The sequence below is a fragment of the Pristis pectinata genome, chromosome 37 (genome assembly GCF_009764475.1).
Source record: "Pristis pectinata isolate sPriPec2 chromosome 37, sPriPec2.1.pri, whole genome shotgun sequence".
NCBI classification, from domain to species: Eukaryota; Metazoa; Chordata; class Chondrichthyes; order Rhinopristiformes; family Pristidae; genus Pristis; species Pristis pectinata.
Genome location: NC_067440.1, coordinates 8,406,809 through 8,429,310, shown reverse-complemented (window position 1 = coordinate 8,429,310; position 22,502 = coordinate 8,406,809).

Genomic DNA, 22,502 nt, shown 5'->3' with positions numbered 1-22,502 from the left:
TGAATAAAGTCCTAGCCTGTTCAACCCCTCTCTCTCTAACTCAGCCCCTCGAGCCTTGGCAACATCCTCGTACATCCTTTCCGCACTCTTTCCAGCTTCATGGCATCCTACCTACAACCGGGTGACCAAAACAGATATTCCAAACACGCCTTACCAACGTTTTGTACGACTGCAACATAACATCCCAACTCCTATACTCAGTGCCCCGACTGATGAAGACCAGCGTGCTGAAAGCCTTCCTCATCTGGACAGCATCCGTGGAGGGAAGTGGGCAGTCAATGTTTCAGGTCGAGATCTTGCATCAGGACCAGAGCTATAAGGGAGCTGAGGTGTCTGCAGAGAGCACAGGAGAAGCAGTATTGAGTCCCAGACTGGATTAGCCAGTATCCCATCGAATGATAGAACAGATTCGAAGGCCAAATGGCCTACTCCTACTTGCTTTTGACACCTTATGATCTTGCGATGCAGGAAACTACAATGGACTCATGTCAGATGACAAACGCTTACCTGATGGTCAGGACGCTGACAGCTTTGAAGATCTAGGAGCAGGCTGGCTAGTGCCAGGAACTGATACTCAGTAAGTGCAATTTTTAATTTACTTATTGGATAACAGCCGAGCTGAGCTGCATTTTTGACCCCTGATGCTTTTAGGATTTCTAATAGATATAAGGAGCATGTCTCCTTTTCAACGTGTGGACTGGAGCTGCCCCACTGGATCTGTCAGTTACCCTGAGCTCAAGATAAAATTAAACTTGATTTCCATCTCAGTAACCAGTGACTTCAACTTTCAGTAGACTTAATGCTTAATTAAGAAGTACGTAGTGTAGAGGTTAGTGTAACACTATTACAGCGCCAGCGACCCTGGTTCAATTCCCACTGCTGTCTGTATGGAGTTTGTACGTTCTCCCCATGTCTGCGTGAGTTTCCACCGGGTGCTCGGGTTTCCTCCCACATTCCGAAGACGTACGGGTTAGGAAGTTGTGGGCGTGCTATGTTGGTACTGGAAGTGTGGTGACACTTGCGGGCTGCCCCCAGAACACTCTACGCAAAAGATGCATTTCACTGTGTGTTTCGATGTACATGTGACGAATAAAGAGATCTTATTTCTTCTGACTGGTGGTTTGGAGTTTGTCAAAAATAGTAAGTGGGAGCCAACTGTCCATCGAACGTTCCAAACCAGGTCCCCTTCAACATAAGACCATGTGCACCGCGTGAACTCATTGTGTCGCTAAGCCCGTTCCTATCATTTGATCTGCGTTATTTTCAGCTGCACACACGACGAACCCCCTTCCGACTGCGACGAGGATGAAGCCAAAGAGTCCTGGAGCTGTGGATTTATCAAAGACCCAAAAGGTGAGCGTTCTGGAACGATACCGGGGCTCTGGCAGTGGGAACGTGGACCCTGTCCGGCCCGGAGGTGTTCCACAGGATGGAATCACTGATTCCATACCACAGGACACCGGGAAACACTGACTCAGTCTTAAAGAAATGTAGTAATCAGGGATCATTGGGATACACTGACTCAATCCAATAGGAATTAAACACCAGGATCTTTGGGATACACTGACTCATTCCTACAGGAATTAAGCACCGCGATCTTTGGAATATACTGACTCAATCCGATAGGAATTATGCACCTGGATCATTAGGATATACTGAATCAACCCAGTAGGAGTTAAACGCTCCAGAATCATTGGGATACACTGATATTCCAACAGAAAGTCAACACTGAGGAATCACAAGGATTTACTGCAGAGAGAAGCCTGTCTCAGGAATTCATTCCCGAAACATCCGCTCCCATCTATCTCCTTGTTTAAGTGATTCCTTAAAAGCTACCTCTGTGACCAAGCTGCTGGTCATACAAGCAAGCCCCAAGTACCACTGTGTCGGCTAGCAGAGAAAGGGTGGGCAATGGGAGTGGGAGAAGGCCACTGGTTGGTCTTAGATGATCCTCCCTCCCTTGACCTGGCTCCATCATCCAACGTCAAGGCAGATCCCACACATGGGCCCAATCCCTTGATCTCAGAGTTGACTACACCTGTCCCATTACCTCGTTTTAACTCTTTCCTGCGAATCGTCCCGGGACATTTTACTACATTAATGGCACTACATAAATGTAAGGTGCTTCTGCTGAGGCACCTCAGACATTGTGGTCGGTGGGATGGTTTATTTGTTTTCTATCCTGCTTCTAAGGTCCCTTCCGTGAATGTAACAAGCATATCCCCATGGAGCAACACTTCAAGGACTGCGTGTACGACGTATCGTGTGGACCAAGCAACGAGATGGTGTCTCTGTGCTTCGCTCTGCAGTCCTACGCAGACCTCTGTGCCCAAGCTGGGGTCCCTGTAACCTGGCGGAACAAGACCTTCTGCCGTGAGTAGCCCTTTCACTCTTGCAGCTTTTTGACAGTGGAGAAGTAGAACACTACAGCACAGTACAGGCCCTTCGGCCCACAGTGTTGTGCCGACATTTTATCCTGCTCTAAGATCCATCTAACCCTTCCCTCCCACATAGCCCCCCATTTCTCTATCATTCATGTGTCTATCTAAGAGTCTCTTAAATGTCCCCACAACCTCTGTCAGCAGTGCGTTCCACGCAGCCACCACTCTCTGTGTAAAAAAACTTACCCCTGACATCCCCCTTATATCTTCCTGCAATCACCTTAAAATTATGGCCCCTCGTGTTAGCCATTGTCGCCCTGGGAAAAAGTCTCTAACTATCCACTTGATCTATGCCTCTTATCATCTTGTACACCTCTATCAAGTCACCTCTCATCTTCCTCCTCTCCAAAGAGAAAAGCCCTAGCTCACTCAACCTGTCCTGATAAGACATGCTCTCCAATCCAGGCAGCATCCTGGTAAATCTCTTCTGCACCCTCTCTAAAGCTTCCACATCCTTCCTATAATGAGGCGACCAGAACTGAACACAATACTCCAAGTGTGGTCTCACCAGGGTTCTATAGAGCTGCAACATCACCTTGCAGCTCTTGAACTCAATACCCCGACTAATGAAGCCAACACTCCATACGCCTTCTCAACAACCCTATCAACTTGTGCGGCAACCTTGAGGGATCTACGGATGTGGACCCCAAGATCCCTCTGTTCCTCCACATTGTTGAGAGTCTTGCCTTGTATTCTGCCTTCAAATTCGATCTCCCGAAGTGCGTCACTTCACACTTTTCTGGGTTGAATTCCACGTTGGACAGACCCTTCTTCCGACGCAGTGTCAACTCGTAGGCAATGGAACATCAAACAGTACGGCACAGGAACAGGACCTTCGGCCCACCATGTCTGTGCTGACCGTGATGCCAATCTAAACTAATCCCATCTCCCTGCACATGGCCCATATCCGTCCATTCCCTGCCCGTTCATGTGTCTATCTAAATACCTCTTAAATGTCGCTCTTGTCTCTTTCTACACCTCCCAACAAAGTGACAAACATTCGAGGCACTGAGTTCAAGAGTCAGGAAGTTACATTGCAGCTTTATAAAGCTCTGGTTGGGCTGCATCTGGAGTATTGCATTCAGTTCTGGTCGCCCCCATTACAGGAGGGATGTGGAGGCTTTGGAGAGGGTACAGAAGAGGTTCACCAGGATGCTGCCTGGATTAGAGGGCATGAAATGAGATCTCTTTATTAGTCACATGTACATCGAAACACACAGCGAAATGCATCTTTTTGCGTAGAGTCTTCTGGGGGGCAGCCCGCAAGTGTCGCCACGCTTCCAGCGCCAACATAGCACGTCCGCAACTTCCTAACCCGTACGTCTTTGGAATGTGGGAGGAAACCGGAGCACCCGGAGGAAACCCACGCAGACACGGGGAGGACGTACAAACTCCTTACAGACTTACAGACGGTGGCTGGAACTGAACCCGGGTCACTGGCGCTGTAAAGCGTTACACTAACTGCTACACTACCGTGCCAGCTAGAGTTGTTTTCTCTGGAGCGTCGGAGGCTGAGGGGAGACCTGATAGAGGTTTATAAGATTATGAGAGGCATGAATAGAATAGACAGCTGGTATCTTTTTCCCAGGCTCGAAATGTCTAATACCAGAGGGCATGCATTTAAGGCGAGAGGGGGAGAGGAGATGTGTGGGATTAAATTTTTACACAGGGAGCGGTGGGTGCCTGGAACGCGCTGCCAGGGGTGGTGGTGGAGGCAGATACGATAGAGGCGTTTAAGAGGCCCTTGAATTCGGCACATGAATGTGCAGGGAATGGAGGGAGATGGACTGTGCAGGCAGAAGGGATTAGTTTAGTTAGGTGTTTAATGACTAGTTTAATTAGTTTGGCACAACATCGTGGGCCGAAGGGCCTGTTCCTGTGCTGTCCTGTGTTCTGTGTTCTGTTCCATAAAGGGCCATAAGTTTTGTCTCATATTTACCTCAAGGCAGCTATTTGGCTCATCGAGTGCATGCCAGCTCTCTGAGCAATCCCATTCCTCACCAACCTCTCCCTGTAACCTACTCCCTCCCACATTCCTACGAGAGGAAGTGAAGTGGGCCAGGCACGCAGAGTTTAAGATAACATTTCTTTATTAGTCACATGTACGTCGAAACACACAGTGGAATACGTCTTTTTGCGTAGTGTTCTGGGGGGCAGCCCGCAAGTGTCGCCACGCTTCCGGCGCCAACACAGCACGTCCGCAACTTCCTAACTCGTATGTCTTTTGGAATGTGGGAGGAAACCAGAGCACCCGAAGGAACGAGAGGTGACCTCACTGAAACATTCAAAATTCTTGCGGGGGTTGACATGGGAGATGATGTGGGGATGATGTTTCCACTGGCCAGGGAGTCCAGGACCAGGTGCTGTGGTACTGTGGTATAGGGACAATGGGCAGCATTAAAGAGATGGGCCGAAGGGCCTGTTTCTGCGCTGTGCGACCCCATGCCGATGTCGAGTCGCTGGCGTTAACTCTCCTCTGTCCCCACAGCTCTGAGCTGCCCAGCAGGCAGTCACTACGAGCCCTGCAGCAGCGCATGCCCTGCGTCCTGCACCGATCTGTCGGCCCCCAACGACTGCAGCCGCCCCTGTGTGGAGGCCTGCGCCTGCGACCCCGGCTACGTGCTGAGTGGAGACAAGTGCGTCGCCTTCGACCAGTGCGGCTGCGTGGATCCAGAGAGGAACTACCGCCTGGTGAGTGTGGTCCAGCTCGGCTGGTGGGGGGGGGGGGGGGGGGGGGGAGGGGGGATGGGGGGGGGGGGGGGGGGGGGTGCTGGGGGTGTGAGAGGGAGTAGGGGGAGGGGGGATGGTGAGCGTGGGGGGGATAGTGAGGGAGTGGGGTAGGGGTAGGGGAGTGGGGGGAGGCGGTGAGGGGAGGGGGTGGTGGGGGGTGGGGAAGTGGGGAGAGGGTGGGGGCAGGGGGGTGGGGGTGGGGATGGGGCGAGGGAGTGGTGGGGGTTGGGGGAAGTGGGGGGAGAGTGGTGAGGGGGTGGGGGGGTTTGGAGCTGGAAGGGCACAATTCACACACACACACACACACACACACACACACACGCACACACGCACACGCACACGCACACACGCACGCACGCACGCACGCACACATGCACGCACACAAAGTGCCGGAAATCGGGATCGAACCCGGGTTTCCAGAACTGTGAGGTAGCGGCTCTACCTGCTGGGCCACAGGGCCGCCCTAAGTGGCTGGTCCACTTAAGTTTCTGTTCAATGGTAACTCCCCAACACAGGGGAGAGTGGGTTGTCAAAGGGAAGTAGTTTAGACCCTCTTCTTCTCTGGTACTCGTGACATAGAGTTAGAGAGAAACAGGCCCTTCAGCTCACCATGTCCATGCTAACCATCACGTACCCAGCTACACCGATACCATTTCCCAGCCCTTGGTCCGTGGCCTTCTGAAGTCAAAGTCGAGTCAAGTTTATTGTCATGTGCACAAGTACAATGAACATCAACATCACATCACAGACACATAGCATCAGATATGCAACATTCACAAGAAAAACATAAATTAAACATAAATTGTACACAATTTTTACAAAATTAGGACAACAAAAAAAACAAATTCCATTTTAGTGTAAGGTGGTCACAGTGTTGCTAAGCTGTCGTGATTAGGGTTGTGCAGGTTGGTTCAAGAACCGAATGGTTGAAGGGAAGTAGCTGTTCCTGAACCTGGTGGTGTGGGACTTCAGGCTTCTGTACCTCCTGCTCGATGGGAGCTGCGAGAAGATGGCACGGCCCGGATGGTGGGGATCTTTGATGATGGATGTTGCCTTCTTGAGGCAGCACCTCCTGTAGATACTCCCGATGGTGGGGAGGGATGTGCCCGTGATGTGTTGGGCTGAGTCCACTACTCTCTGCAGCTTCTTACGTTCCTGCGCATTCGGATTGCCATCCCAGACCCTGATGCAACCAGTCAGGATACTCTCAACAGCACCTCTGTAGAAATTTGTTAGTGTTTAGTGACAAGTCGAATCTCCTTAACCTCCTAAGAAAGTAAAGACACTGGCCTGCCTTGCATGGTGATTCAAGGGTGATTTAAGCAGATTCAATGGTCACTTTTAATAGATTATTGAATATAATTTCGGAATGTATTCACGGGGAGAGTGGGACTAATTCACGGATTCACAGGAATGGAGGGCTTGAGTTGTAAGGAGAGGCTGGACAGGCTGGGACTGTTTTCCCTGGAGCGAAGGAGGCTGAGGGGTGACCTTATAGAGGTTTACAAAATTATGAGGGGCATAGACAGGGTTGATATTTACAGTCTTTTTACCTGGGTAGGGAGGCTAAAACTGGAGGCTTAAGCTGAGAGGGGAGAGATTTAAAGGGGACCTGAGGGGTAACTTTTTCAGTATATGGAACGAGCTGCCAGAGGAAGTGGTTGAGGCAGGAACAATAACATTTAAAAGACAGTTGGACAGGTACATGGATAGGAAAGGTTTAGAGGGATACCGGCCAAACACAGGCAAATGTGACTGGCTTAGATGGGCGTATTGGTCAGCAGGGATGAGTTGGGCCAAAGGGCCTGCCTCCATGACATCAGGAAGGCATCTAAAAAACCTTCAAGGTGGGGTTTAAGGAGGGAATTTTGAGGCAGCTGAAGGAATGTCGGTGTTGGAGTGGGAAATTGCAAGGATAATCGGTGGAGGGTGGGATTGGAGGAGAGTGGGTATTTTGGAGAGAGCTGTAGTGCTGGGGAAGCTCATGGAGATGAGGAATGGGTGAGACCAGGCGAGGATCTGAAAACTGAGGGCAAATATTTTAAAACTGAGTAGAGGCTGGGCTGGTCAGGATATGAGAGATCAGGACACACTGTGAGCTTAGTCCCAGACAGCAGGGAATAGCAAGGGTAGAGAAGGTAACAAAGTGACCCGTGTCTTTGTTGTTGTTGGACAGCTGGGAGAGAACTGGATCACGAACGGGAACTGTACGGAGCGCTGCACTTGCTCCGGCCCCAGCAACATAACATGCGAGCAGTGGGTGTGCGGACCCTTGGACAGGTGCCAGGTGTTGGACGGAGTCCTGGGATGTCACACGTCAGGTCGGTGGAGCGGGGCTTAATTCTCCAAATGCACCAAAGTGGCTTCAGGGTCAGCACTGGTGATACGTCAACTGTCAGAGTCAGTACTTGAACCATTATTGTTCTTGCCCTGGGATCATTTGAAGGGATAATATAGAGGGGGCTTTACCGTGTGTCTGACCTGTGCTGTCTCTACCCTGGGATGGGACTGTGTAGAGGGAGCTTCACCTGTGTTGAGCCCGTGCTTTCCCTGCCCTTGTTTTAAAAATTCCTTTATTACAAAATACAATCTACTATACTGCAAAACTACGACAAACACAGAGACAATAACAGGGACTAAACAGTCACTAACACAAACTAAACTAAATTAAAATATCCCCATCCCAACCAAGAATGGTGTTTATCCCCTGCGGTGCCGAACAGTCTCGGAACGCCTCCGTGGTACCCGTGGACACCGCATATTCGCTCTCCACAGCTACCTGGGCACGGACATAACCCTGGAACATCTCGAGGCAGTCCGCCCGGGCAGCACCTTCCGCTACCCGCTTCCAGGACCCATGGATAGCTACCTTAGCTGGCCCCAGGAGCAAGTTCACCAAGATATCCTCAGCCCTCCTTGCCCCCCCCCCCCCGTTACTGGATGACCACAAATAAACAGGGTGGGGCTAAGGTGCAACCAGAAGGCGAGGAGCAGCCCCCACAGATATGCGAAAAGGGGATGCAACCTCGCAGCTCTCCCTGCCCTGGGAGTGTGTGATGGGGCAGTGTAGTGGGAGCTTCACTCTGTATCAAACCTCTGCTCTCCCTGCCCTGGGAGTGTGTGATGGGGCAGTGTAGAGGGAGCTTTATTCTGTATCTAACCTGGTTTGTAATCTCTTAACTTCGTGCCCTAATTAGGAGCATCTCTCATTGCAATGAGCATGAAAGAATCAAGGCATCTCACAAGTACAAAATCTCCTCACATATATTAGTACCTGACGCAGATTTCCACAATACCAACACACTACAAGGAATCCTCATCCTAATTTTATAATTGTCACATAACAGAAAGTAAATTGTAGAGCAAGAAAAATAAATTGTAAGTCAACAATTAAAGAAATTAGACAGTCACGTTGAGATTCCAGACTTCAAGCAGCTGAATCGAGCAAAGCATAATAGTGCCACATGTTGACAGACTTTTAAATTACAGGTACAAGTATTTCATATTAATCTGTCTCCAAAAAGGAAGGCTTGCATTTGTGTACCGTCTCTAATGACACGGTGGCAGTGGGTAGAGCTGCAGCCTCACAGCTCCAGGGACCCAGGTTCGATCCTGACGTGTGTGTGTGTGTGTGTGTGTGTGTGTGTGTGTGTGTGTGTGTGTGTGTGTGTGTGTGTGTGTGTGTGTGTGTGTGTGTGTGTGTGTGTGTGTGGAGTTTGCACATTCTCCCTGTGACCCCATGGGTTTCCCCCCCGGGTGCCCCAGTTCCCTCCCACATCCCAACAACGTGTGGGGTCGGTGGGTTAATTGGCAGCTGTGAATTGTCCCTCAAGTGTGTGGGTGAGGGGAAGAATCTGAGGGCAGTTGATGAGAATGTGGGGAGAATTGTTGGGGGAATGCAATTGCTCTGTGAGCCAGCATAGAATTGATAGGCAAGTGACCTCCATAAGGAATCATGGAAGTTACCGGGTCCTGGGGAGTGTGTCAGTATTTACAGGAGGTCCCGGGGAGTGTGTCGGTATTTACAGGGGGTCCAAGGGAGTGTGTTGGTACTACAGGGGGTCCCGGGGAGTGTGTCAGTATTTGCGGGTGTAAGGTGAGAGGGGGAGATACTGAAGCAGATCTGAGGGGTAGGTTGTTCACACAGAGCGCGGTGGTTATGTGGAACGAGCTGCCAGAGGCATTACAACTGTTAAAAGGCGTTTGGACAGGTAAAATAAGATATAACGTATCTTTGTTAGTCACACGTACATCAGAACACACAGTGAAATGCATCCTTTGCATGGAGTGTTCTGGGGGCAGCCCGCAAGTAATAAACTAGTTCGATAAGAAAGGCACAGACGGACATTGGCCTATGGGGTTTGTGTTGATAGGGATCACAGTCAGCATGGACGAAGTGGGCTGAAGGGCCTCTTTCTGTGCTGTATGATTCTAGAATTCAGATTCATAGTTTATTGTCATATTAGTTTATTGCAATTCCTTGCTCATGTGAAACTCACAGAGTAAACAGTGTGTGTGGTGATAATAAGTACAGCAGTAATTACAGCAACGAGCACAAAATCAGCGGGATGGCGGAAAGTAGTGCAAACTGAGGTGGTGCAGAAAGAAATACTAAAGAGACAGTAACAGAAGAGAGAGAGTCAGAGAACATGGCAGCACCATCAGGAAGGGGATGCGATTGGGTTCAGGAGTCAACATGTCCGAGTCTTAAAAAATAGCGGATAGAAGTATTTCAAACTTTTTCTGTGCTTTTTTAAAATAAATTTTAAGCCTAATCCTTCCACTGCATTATTTGGGATCGTTGGAGAAGAAGGCCTAACTTTGGAGACTTCTGATCTACATATATTGGCCTTTATTTCTCTTAGAGCCAGGAGGGCTGTGTCACTTAAATGGAAGGAAGTTACTCCGCCTACTCCTGTTCAATGGTTACGGGATGTTAGTCATACCTAAATTTAGAGGAGATCCGTTGTTCGATTTCTGATTCCAACCTAGACTTTCAAACATTGTGGGGACCTTTTTTGAACTATTTTCGAAACCTTTGATTTGGTGGTTAAAGCGCAGATATTGGCTAATATTATGTGATAAGGGTTTCTCTTTGTCTTTCTTTCTTTGGTAGTGGGTTTAGATTCTTTTTTTACAATAAAATTATTGCAATTTAATTGTTATTAATTAATTATCATTTTTGATTACCATTGTGGGGTTCTGTGATTTTAAGTGTGATTCAAGACAATGTATACAGTACTATTTTATCTTTTTTCTGATTCACGTACTCTGTATTCTCTATGTGGAATTAATAAAAATATTGTAAAAGGAAGGAGTCTGACAGCAGTGGGGAAGAAGCTGTTCTTGAGTTTGGTCGTCCTGCCTTTCGAGACCCTATGATTCTACCTCTTGCGTCCATCCCTCCCGCAGGCTCTGCCTCATGCCACGTCGCTGGGGACCCCCACTACTACACGTTCGACAACGCCATGCACACCTTCCTGGGCACGTGCACCTACACCCTGGTCACCGTCTGCAATGCCAGCATGGTCACTCCGTTCACCGTCAGCGCCAAGAACGAGGAGCGAGGGCTGCAGTACGCCTCCTACCTCAGCCAGATCAACGTCGATGTCCTCGGGCTGCACATAACCCTGCAGAAGAACAGGCGGATCAAGGTAAGCCTCAGTGGAACTGTACTCCATGTGGGACAGGTCGTCACCACCAGAGGTGCAAGTTGGATTGGTGTTGGGTTGGCTTTATTGTATTGGTATTGGTTTACCATTGTCACTTGTACCGAGGCACAGTGAAAAACTTGTCTTGCATACCGATCGTACAGGTCAATTCATTACACAGTGCAGTTACATTGAGTTAGTACAGAGTGCATTGAGGTAGTACAGATAAAAACAATAACAGTACAGAGTAAAGTGTCACAGCTACAGAGAAAGTGCAGTGCAATAAGGTGCAAGGTCACAACAAGGTAGATCGTGAGGTCAGAGTCCATCTCATCGTATAAGGGAACCGTTCAATAGTCTTACCACAGTGGGGTAGTAGCTGTCCTTGAGCCTGGTGGTACGTGCCCTCAGGCTCCTGTACCTCCTACCTGATGGAAGAGGAGACAGTCAGAGACTTTTTCCCAGGGCGACAATGGATAACATGAGGGGACATAATTTTAAGGTGATTGGAGGAAGGTATAAGGGGGATGTCAGGGGTAAGTTTTTTGCATAGAGAGTGGTGGGTGCACAGAATGCACTGCCGACAGATGTTGTGGGGGCAGATATATTAGGGACATTTATGTGACTCTTAGATAGACACATGAATGATAGAAAAATAGGGGGCTGTGTGGGAGAGAAGGGTTAGATAGATCTTAGAGCAATGTCGGCACAACGTTGTGGGCCAAAGGACCTGTACTGTGCTGTAGTGTTCTATGTTCTACAAGAGAAGAGAGAATGACCTGGGTGGGTGGGGTCTTTGATCTTCTGGCTGCTTCACCAAGGCAGCGAGAGGTAAAGACAAAGAGTTCAAGGAGGGGAGGCTGGTGTCCGTGATGCGCTGGGCTGTGTCCACAACTCCCTGCAGTTTCTTGCGGTCCTGGGCAGAGCAGTTGCCGTACCAAGCCGTGATGCATCCAGATAGGATGCTTTCTATGGTGCATCGATAAAAGTTGGTGAGTGTCAAAGGGGACAAACCGAATTCCTTTAGCCTCGCTGGTGAGATTTCTTGTCACCTATCCCGAGATACAGTGAAAATCTTTTGTCTGTGTGCCTTGCAGACAGATTGCTCCAGATACAAGTACATCGGGGTAGTATATAGTATGGTGACCAGAACTGCACACAATACTCCAGCTGAGGTCTGTCCAATGTTTTATAAAATTGGATCACAATCTCCCTCCTCTTGTATTCAATGCCCTGGCAAATGAAGGCCAGTATCCCACGTGACTTCTTCACCACCCTCTCTGCCTGCACGGCTACTTTCATCGACCTTCGGACATGTACACCAAGGTCGCTCTGTTCCTCAGCACACCCATTCATGGCGGATGTCTTAGCCTCAAGAAGACAACATCCATCGTCAAAGATCCCCCACCATCCGGGCTGTGCCATCTCCTCACAGCTCCCATCGGGCAGGAGGTACAGAAGCCTGAAGTTCCACACCACCAGGTTCAGGAACAGCTACTTCCCTTCAACCATTCGGTTCTTGAACCAACCGGCACAACCCTAATCACTTCCTCAGTATAGCAACACGATGACCACTTTGCACTATAAGGGACTTTTTTTTGTTCTAATTGTGTTCTTTCTTGTATAACTTATGTTTTTCTTGTGAATGTTGTGTCTCTGATGCTGTGCCTGTGACGCTGCTGGAAGTTTTTCATTGCACCCGTGCACACGTGGACTCGTACAGATGACGACAAACCTGACTTTAACTTTGAGCCTCATTAGCACTCCCAGAATAAAGCCTTGGTCAGACCCCAGCTAGAGAACGGCATACAGTTCTGGTCGCCACGCTCCAGGAAGGATGTGGCATTGCTGGAGAGGGTGCAGGGGAGACTCAGCAGGGTGTTGTCTGGGGTGGCGTGTCTCAGTTACGAGAGGATAGATCTGTCCTCCCTGGAGCAGAGGGGGCTTAAGAGGGGACGTGTTTGAGGTATATAAAATTCTGAGGGGTGTAGATAGGGTAGACAGCAGGAAACTTCTCCACCATATCAGAGGTAGAAAAAATCTAGATAGATTCAGGGTCAGGGTAATTGAGCACCAATGCTCAATACAAGAGGGCATAGCTTTAAAGTAATGGGTGGGATGTTCAAGGAAGATATCAGAGGAAGGTTTTTTCCAGAGAGTGCTGGAAACAGAGTCACTGACAAGACTTAAGAAGTGTCCAGATGAACACTTGAATCACTTGGACAATCATATGGACCAAGTGCTGGGTGATGGGCTCAGTATCGAATGGGTTAGTATGGTTGGCATGGACGAGTTGGACTGAACCGCTCGTTCCCCACGCTGAACGGTTCCGTGATTCGATGAAAATGCGCCACGCGGGTTTCGTTGACAACGCAAACGTTCAGCGCCAACCCTCCTGAGACAAGCCGGGCTGGCGTGCGACTTTGGGGAGGACTCTGCAGGCGGCGGTGCTCCCCTGCAGAGGCCACGAGTTCGGGAGCTGCTGTGGAGTAGTCCGGGCAAGTGCACCCCAGCGGTGGAGGCGATGGAGGTTTTGGGTTGCGGGTGGGGTGCCCTCTCCTGGCTGGTGTTGAGGTCCCTGAATGTCGTCAGGGAGGGGGTGGAGGGGGGGGGGGGGGGAACAAACCTATCCAGGCGAGTGCCCCGATGATGATGCTCCTCAAGATGGTGGAAAAGTGTTGAGGACTCAGGGGGTGAGTCACCTGCTACCTCTGACCTTACAGCTGGATGAGGAAAAGATCAGGACACCATTCGAGGATGACGTGAGGGGTATCAGCATCTACACCAACGGCATCTACAACGTCTTGGAGACCAAGTTCGGGCTGATGGTCAGGTTCGATGGCAATCACCACCTTGAGATTAAGCTGCCGAATTCGTACTATGGGAAGGTGAGAAGGACGTTGCTGACTCAGTGGTGTTGGGGAAGCGGGGAGGGGTCTTTGAGGTAATGCAAGGGGGTCGCTCATTTACATCCACTAAGCCACTAATAGGACAACGAATGTAAGTTGAACTCCAATTCCAAAATTCAAACATATACTGAGCTCTCGTTATCTTGGGATCAGGGTACGGACTTTCACGGGAACAGGAGCAGGAGGAGGCCACTCGGCCTCTCAATCCTCCCCCATTCAATGGCTAATCTACGCCGGCCTCAGTTCCTCCTGTGCCTGTTTTCCGCCACCCTCAATTCCTCGATCTGTTGAACATTTATCCATCTCCACCTTCAGTATATCCAATGACCTGGCCTCCACCACCCTCGGGGGCAGAGAATTCCGGAGATTCACCACCCTCTGAGTGAAGAAATTCCTACACACCTTGGTTTTAAATGACCGTTCCCCTTGTCTTCTCCGTCACTGGGTTTGTGCCTCTCCCACGAGTGAAAACACCTCAACATCTACCCTGTCAAACCCCCCCTCAGGATCTTACATGTTTAAACAAAATCACCCTTCATTCTTCTAAACTCCAAGGAATACAGATCCAAGCTGTATCCGCTTTCTTGATAGAACTTTGTACAGATAAGAAAAAAAACACAGATAACATAAGCTCCTCTCCTTTGTACCCAAAAGATTCCCAAATAAACATATGCCCTGTAATGTTCACATTGGCCCCTTTTCTGTTCCCTTAACGTGAGTCAAATTGTGCAGGCACGGTAGTGTAGCGGTTAGCTTAACGCTATTACAGCGCCAGCGACCCGGGTTCAATTCCCGCCACTGTCTGTAAGGAGTTTGTACGTTCTCCCCGTGTGTCTGCGTGGGTTTCCTCCGGGTGCTCCGGTTTCCTCCCACATTCCAAAGACGTACGGGTTAGGAAGTTGTGGGCATGCTATGTTGGCGGCGGAAGCGTGGCGACACTTGTGGGCTGCCCCCCAGAACACTCTACACAACAGATGTACATGTGACTAATAAAGAAATCTTATATTATCTTATGTTCTAAAAGCATTAACACACATGTTAAAATATTTAAATACCTAACAGGATATTAGCTAACAACTATTAGTTAACATGTCAGCTAACAACTACTTCCATTGGAACTTATGGCTGTGATCCAGTTGTGAAGTCACAAGGCTCAGGCTGAATAAAAGGTGTAACTTATGAGGTTTGAGGATGTGTGTTGAGAGGCTGTGAAGAGACATCCTCAGGAGGAGCCTGAGGAGTGGTCTGATGGAGGTTGACAGAGTTAGGAGAGGTTGGATAGTGAGTGACTTTTTCCCCCAGAGGATTAAAATGGATCTCAGGAACACTCTTCCACCCTCAAATCTGAAACACCCCGCTTAAGAAGATAAAGTAGGCAGGTACACTCACGGTTGCTTGACTGCCTGGTCCAGGAACTCCAATGCACAGGAACGCAAGAGGCTGCAGAGAGTGGAGGGACTCAGCCAGTTCCGTCATGGGTACAGCTCTCCCCACCGTCGAGGACGTCTACAAGACGTGATGTCTCAGGAAGGTGACACCCATCATCAGGGACCCTCTCTTGTGTTCCTGTACATTGGAATTCCCACACCAGGCCGTGATGCAACCAGTCAGGATGTTCCCGTTGTACATCCGTAGAAGTTTGCTGGAGTCTTCGATGACATGCCGAATACTTCTGAGAAAGTAGGGACGCTGGGCACGCCTTCCTCCTAGTTGTAGAGGTGGGTGGATGATTCCGGAAGCCGGAGCAGGATTCAGGGACTGGAGGGTCCGAGTGTTCAAGGGATGGAGGGAGGGTTGGAATCATTCCGGTAAACCTCTGCGCACCTCTGCTCCAGGTGTGCGGGATGTGTGGCAACTTCAACAACGACGCTTCTGACGATCTCCTCATGCCCAACGGTGCCCCGGCGAGAGACGTCCCCCAGTTCGGAAACAGCTGGCAGGTCACCAACGATGATGATGCACGGTAAGGGAACGGGGATGGGGCCATATGTGAAACCCTCTGCTGTGTCCCCAAGCATGGATTAACGCGGGAATAGATCCTGTCAACGTTTACACGGAACGATCCCTCGCTTCGGGTTATGGCCGTGATTGGCTGATCTATTTTAGTGATGTTGCTTGGATTGGCCGGGACATCGAGGTGATTCCAAACCAGCCAGTGTTGTGTGTTAACCCGGGTGGAGCGGACAAGGCCCTCGATTTGAGCGGGAGACGGTACCGTCAGCTGTGCAGCACACCCGCAGTTCTACACTGGTAACCAGGTTGAGTTTCTGTGGTGGAACAGGGAATCAACAGCTTTCTGACTCGGAGGTGAGAGAGTGAGGCCGCATGGAGTTACTGCCAGCCCCTTAACCGACCTGAGCTTGCAATGGGTGGGGACCTTCATCTGCGAGTGGCTGGAACAGAAAACTACTGGAGGAGGAACTCAGCAGGTCGGGCAACATCTCTGGAGAGAAATGGACGGTCCACATTTCGGGTCAAGACCCTTCAACTGGACTGAAAGAGTAGAGGGGAGATGGCCGGTGTAAAGAGGTGGAGGGGAAGGGGTGGAGCAAGAGCTGGCAGGTGATGGGTGGATCCAGGTGATAGGCAAGTAGAGGGGCTGTTCCTCTGGTTCGCATTTGGCCTCACCCTGGCAGTGGAGGAGGCTGAAGACAGACAGCCCGGTGTGGGAACGGGGAGGGGAATTAAAATGGCCGGCGACAGGGAGCTCCAGGTTGCGATGGTGGATGGAGCAGGCGGACTCAAGTAACGAGGTCTCCCAGTCTGCGCCTGGTCTCACCCGAGGTAGGGGAGGCCACACCGAACGCAGCCTTCCCACGCAAAAGATGCCTCCTCACTGCTCAGTGGATGAACAGAATCAGTACACAGTCAACGGTAGGGCCCTCTGGATGAGACTAGAACTGGGGGACATAGCCTCAACATTCGGGGACGGAGGTGAGGAGAAACTGCTTTTCCTGGAGATTAGTGAATCTGTGGAATTCTCTGCCCAGGGAAGCAGTAGAGGTGACCTCATTAAATCTATTTAGACACAGTTAGATATTTGCATAGTCGGGGAATGAAAGTTTTTGGGGAAAAAGCCGGTAGGTGGATCTGAGTCCACAGCCAGATCAGCCGTGATCTTACTGAATGGCGGAGCAGGCTCGACAGGCCGGATGGCCTCCTCCTGATCCTATTGCTTATGTTCTTAACAGCATTGATGTGCAGAGGGATCTTGGGGTCCAAGTCCACAGATCCCTGAAAGTGGCCATGCAAGTAGATAGGGTGGTAAAGAAGGCGTACGGCATGCTTGCCTTCATCACTTGGGGCAGAGAATCAGTAAGTTATGTAGCAGCTGTATAAAACTTTGGTTCGGCTGCACTTGGAGTACGGCGTGCAGTTCTGGTCGCCCCCATTACAGGAAGGAAGTGGAGGCTTTGGAGAGGGTGCAGAATGGCCCTTGCACCTTATTGTCTGCCTGCACTGCACTTTCCCTGTAACTGCAACACCACATTCTGTATTCTGTTAATGCGTTTCCACTCAATGCACTGATGTGGTGAAATGATCTGTATGGACAAAGTTTTTCACTGTACTTCAGTACATGTGGCAATAATAAACCAAGTTAATTTACCAGTCGGCGAGGTTGGAGGAGGTACGTGTGAGTCTCTGCCTCACCTGGAAGGGAGGTTTGGGTCCCTGGATGGTGGTGAGGGAGGAGCTGTAGGGACCAGTGTTACACTACCTACGGATGCAGGGGAGGGGGAGAGATGGGAGGGGACGGATGAGCGGACCAGGGAGTCACGGGGAGAGTGGTCCCTGTGGGAAGTAGAAAGGGGTGGGGAGGGGAAGATGTGGCTGGTGGCAGGATCCATGCTGCGGGGGTGGTGGGAGGTAAGGACCAAGGGAACTCCCATCTGGGGCGAGAGTAGAAGTGGGGGAAATGGAGGAGATGCGGGTGAGGGCTCTATCAGCCACAGCGGTCGATAAGGATGTGGAAGCATTCCACATCATTACAGAAAGGACGTGGCAGCATTGCAAAGGGTGCAGAGGAGATTTACCAGGATGCTGCCTGGTTTAGAGAGTATGCAGCATGAGGAGAGACTAAGGGAGCTCGGGCTTTACTCTTTGGAGAGGAGGAGGATGAGGGGAGACATGATAGAGGTGAACAAAATATTAAGAGGAATAGATAGAGTGGACAGCCAGCGCCTCTTTCCCAGGGCACCAATGCTCGATACAAGAGGGCATGGCTTTAAAGTAATGGGTGGGAAGTTCAAGGGAGATATCAGAGGGAGGTTTTTACCCAGAGAGTGGTTGGGGCATGGAATGCGCTGCCTGGGGTGGTGGTGGAGGCAGGTACATTGGTCAAATTCAAGAGGTTGTTAGATAAGCATATGGAGGAATTTAAAATAGAAGGATATGTGGGAGGAAGGGGTTAGATAGTCTTAGGCGAGGTTTAAAGGTCGGCACAACATTGTGCTGTACTGTTCTATGTTCTATAATACCGCACTCGCGTTCCCCTCCCTCAGCTGCCAGTCCGACGACAGGGATGACCTGGCTCCCCCGTGCTCGCCGGGGGAAGAAGCAGTGCGGAGGTCCCAGTGCGAGGAGCTGCTCTCAGCCAAGTACAGGCCATGCCACCGCGTCGTCAAGCCCGCCCCGTTTGTCGAGAACTGCGTCTATGACCTCTGCATGTACGCCGGGATGATCTCCACGCTCTGCGACAACGTCCAGTCCTACGTCGAAGCTTGCAAAAGTGAGGGCATCGACATCAAGTGGAGGAACAGCACCTTCTGCCGTGAGTGAGGCGACCCTCAGATCTCCTCTGCCGACCCTCTCCTCGGCCCCCTCACTCACCACCTGGTCCCTGAGCCTCTGTGGGCTGTTCAACCACCGGAGCATTACCCACACCCTTCTATCAAGGGTCACTGACTGCATTGACTGCAGGGTGTTCATGGTACTGTAGTGGTTAGCGTAACGCTATTACAGCGCCAGCAACCTGGGTTCAATTCCCACCGCTGTCTGTAAGGAGTTTGTACGTTCTCCTCGTGGCTGCGTGGGATTCCTCCGGGTGCCCCGGTTTCCTCCCACATTCCAAAGATGTACGGGTTAGGAAGTTACGGGCACGCTACGTTGGCGCCGGAAGCGTGACAACACTTGTGAGCTGCCCCCAGAACACTCGACGCAAAAAGACGCATTTCACAACGTGTTTTGATGCACATGTGACTAATAAAGATATCTTATCATTGGTAGGAACAGGATAAGGCCATTCAGCCCCTCGAGCTAGTTCTATCATTCAGTGGCTGATCTATTTTGCCTTGGCTCCATATCCCTTAGTACCTTCCCAACAAAATTCCATACTTCCTGGTTTTGACAGCACATCTTCCCCCTTGAGTTTCCAAACCTCTCTTCTCTGCAGGAAAGAGTTCAAGATTTCTTCTGCTACCCTCCGTGAGAGAAAATGCTTCCTAAATGGTCCATCTCCAACTTCCATCCATCACCCAGCTGCTTCTTGTCTCCCAACTCCATCCCTTCCCCAACTCGATCTGCCCACCTTCCTTCAACCCCCCTCCGTGGTCCGCCGATCACCTATCTCACCGCTCCCCCTCTTTGTACCGGCCGCCTCCCCTCTCCTGATGATCCAAAACGTAGACGGTTCCTTCCCCCACCCCCTCCACGCAGATGCTGCTCGACCCACTGAGTTCCTCCAGCAGATTGTGTGTTGCTCCTGTGTTAAGGCCTTCTGTTCTTCCCCCAACTTAGAAAGCACTCCCCCTCCCTCCCCCCTCCCTCTCCCCTCCCTCTCCCTCCCTCTCCCTCCCTCCCTCTCCCTCCAGAGCTGAAAGTGCCAGTTAATCAACTGGGCCAGTTCAACGTGAGTTGGCCCGCGTGCTCCCACGTGACTACCCAGGAACGTATGTGTAATTGCTCCCTCAGACCGACCCCAATATTAGCCCAGGTGCTCCCTCAGCACTGAACTGATGCTGGGCCCAGTGCTGGCTTGGTCACTCCCTCGAAGCTGCCTTGATATTGGTCTGGGCAATCCCTCACTCCTGCCTCACTATCGCCCTGGGAGCTCCCTCTTAAACGTTGGATCCTGGGGGCTGCTGGTTCAAGTTTACTATTGCCACAGGCGTACCCCCACAGGGTATAAACGCCATGCAAATCAGCACAGTACCTTATAAACATAAGTTAACGTAAATTAACATAAATTATCCATAACTTATACAAATTAACAGCAAAATAAATATAATGACACTGGTGAAAAACAGAGTCGGAGTCACACTGCATGGAAACAGGCCCTTTGGCCCAACTCGTCCATGTTGCCCAGCAAGCTGGTCCCATCTGCCCACGGCCCTCTAAACCTCTCCTATCTGTGGACTTATCCAGATAGGCTTTTAAACGTTGCTAATGTGCCCGCCTCAACCACTATTTCTGGCAGCTCGTCCCAAATACACACCACCCTTTGTGTGAAGAAGCTGCCCCTGACGTCCCCTTTAAATCTCTCGCCTCTGATCTTAAACCTATGCCCTCTTGTTTTTAAGCACCCCCTCCCTGGGGAAGAAGACGATGTGCCTTCACCCTGTCTGTGCCCCCTCATGATCTTGTATACCTCTATCAGGTCACCCCTCAATCTCAAACGTTCCAGGGAATAAAGTCCTAATTGATGTCCCAACCCCGGAAAACAGACTGTGCACCTTCACCCTATCTATGCCCCTCTTGATTTTATACACCTCTATAACGTGGTCAGGTTAATCAGACATACCTGAACTTTCAACGAATCCACCCGGGCTCTCTCAATCAACCCATGCATGTTCAATTACTCCAGCACACCATCCCTGGTGACAGACTAGCTTTTCCACTGCTCATTCTAAGCTGAAAACCCGAAAGTTAAAACAAAAGAGAAACCGCTGGGAAACACTCAGCAGGTCAGGCTGCATCCATGGAGATTGAAGCAGAGTTAACATTTTGGGTCGACCACTTTTCATCTGAGTATTTGCAGCAACTTCTGTTTTTATTTTGGGTTTCCTGCAGCTGCGTTTTTTTTATGTTTTAGTTCATTGGTTTCTCCCTCTCTCTCTCCCTTCCCCCCACCAATCCTTGGGAGACTAACAACTTTCCAACCTAATGGCTCAATTTCAGCTTCAAGCAGTTTGTGGGATCTTATGACGAATTCATCTGAGGCTTCCTCATCTATTTTCTTCAACACCCTGCAGAGAGAACCCTGGAGGTTTGCTTCAAAACCCAGTACTAATAGTTCTTTCCTCTTTTGGAGTTCCTCGCTTTGATTTATTTTCAGTTTTCCTGTTCTCGGTGACACTTTGATACTGCGGAAATGGATATACACTGCCCATTTTTTCTCCAGTGCTGTGAAAAGCCTTGAGATATTCTCTTCCACGTTGAAGACTCAGCTGCCTCTGCTATATACCTGGGCTCTTCTGGCCCTGAACTTTCTCAGGGGACCTCACAAATGATGGTTTGGGGGCAACGTGCAAAAGGGGATGAATATCTGGTTCACCTCAGAGAGAGGGTGGTCGCATTGCTGGATTCCTGGTAGGACAGATAGTTGGGCAAGTGACCAGTGTTCTCTGATTCCCTGGAGGATACAGCAGATTGATAACACTCACGTCTGTTCACTGCAGCCCGACGATTGCTTTAGACATTCACTCCATCTGTTCTTTCCAATCCTTCTCCGTCCTCCCATTTAAGATAAGATAAGAAATCTTTATTAGTCACATGTACATCAAAACACACAGCGAAATGCATCTTTTGCGTAGTGTTCTGGGGGCAGCCCGCAAGTGTCGCCACGCTTCCGGTGCCAACATAGCACGCCCACAACTTCCTAACCCGCACGTCTTTAGAATGTGGGAGGAAACCGGAGGCCCGGAGGAAACCCACACAGATATGGGGAGAACATACAAACTCCTTACAGACAGCGGCGGGAATTGAACCCGGGTCGCTGGCGCTGTAGAGCGTTACGCTAACCGCTACACTACCGTGCCTGCCCCTAGACCATTTTTTGTCCACTTTCCTACTCCCCCGCCCCCGTCACTCATCTTTGTCCCACTCCTGGTTCCCCCCACACACATTTCACCCACAGGCATTTCCCTCGCATCTCCTGCCCTGTCTGGTTCCTCTCCCCTAATGGTTCCCGTTCTCACCCCCACACACTGGTAGCCCCTTGCGTTCCTGCCTACCTCCCTCCAGCAGCTGCCTCCACCCTCCACCCTCCCCTCCCCCTCACCTCGCGCCATCTGCTTCTCATTTTCCTCTCTCTCTCTGCCTGCCTCCATCTCTCACCCACCTGCCACCGACTCCCATCTCCGCCCCGGCTCCCCTCCCCGACCGGGCACAACCTGCCCGTCACCTCTCACCCCCTCCTCAGTCCACCAGTTACCCCGGGCTCCCGTCCCACCACTCCCCCTCTCCTCTTTGTACCGGCCGTCTGTCCCTCTCCACTCTCCGTCCTGATGCAGGATCTCGACCCAAAATGCCGACAGTTCCTTCCCCCACCCGACAGATGCTGCCCGACCCGCTGAGTTCCTCCAGCAGATTGTGCGATGCTCCATCCACTACCCTCACACCTTTGATGTAATCCTACATCTACAAGGTTTCTTCAGCTATTTATTTGTTCGCAGGGTGCGGACAGATCTGGGAACTTTGGCATTCATTACCTGTCCTGTCTGCTCCTTATAGAGTCAACCATGGGTACTTGATGGTTGGCCTGCTGTGTCCATGCCAACCATCAAGTATCTGTCTACTAATCCCATTCCCCAGCACTTGGACCATCGCCTCCT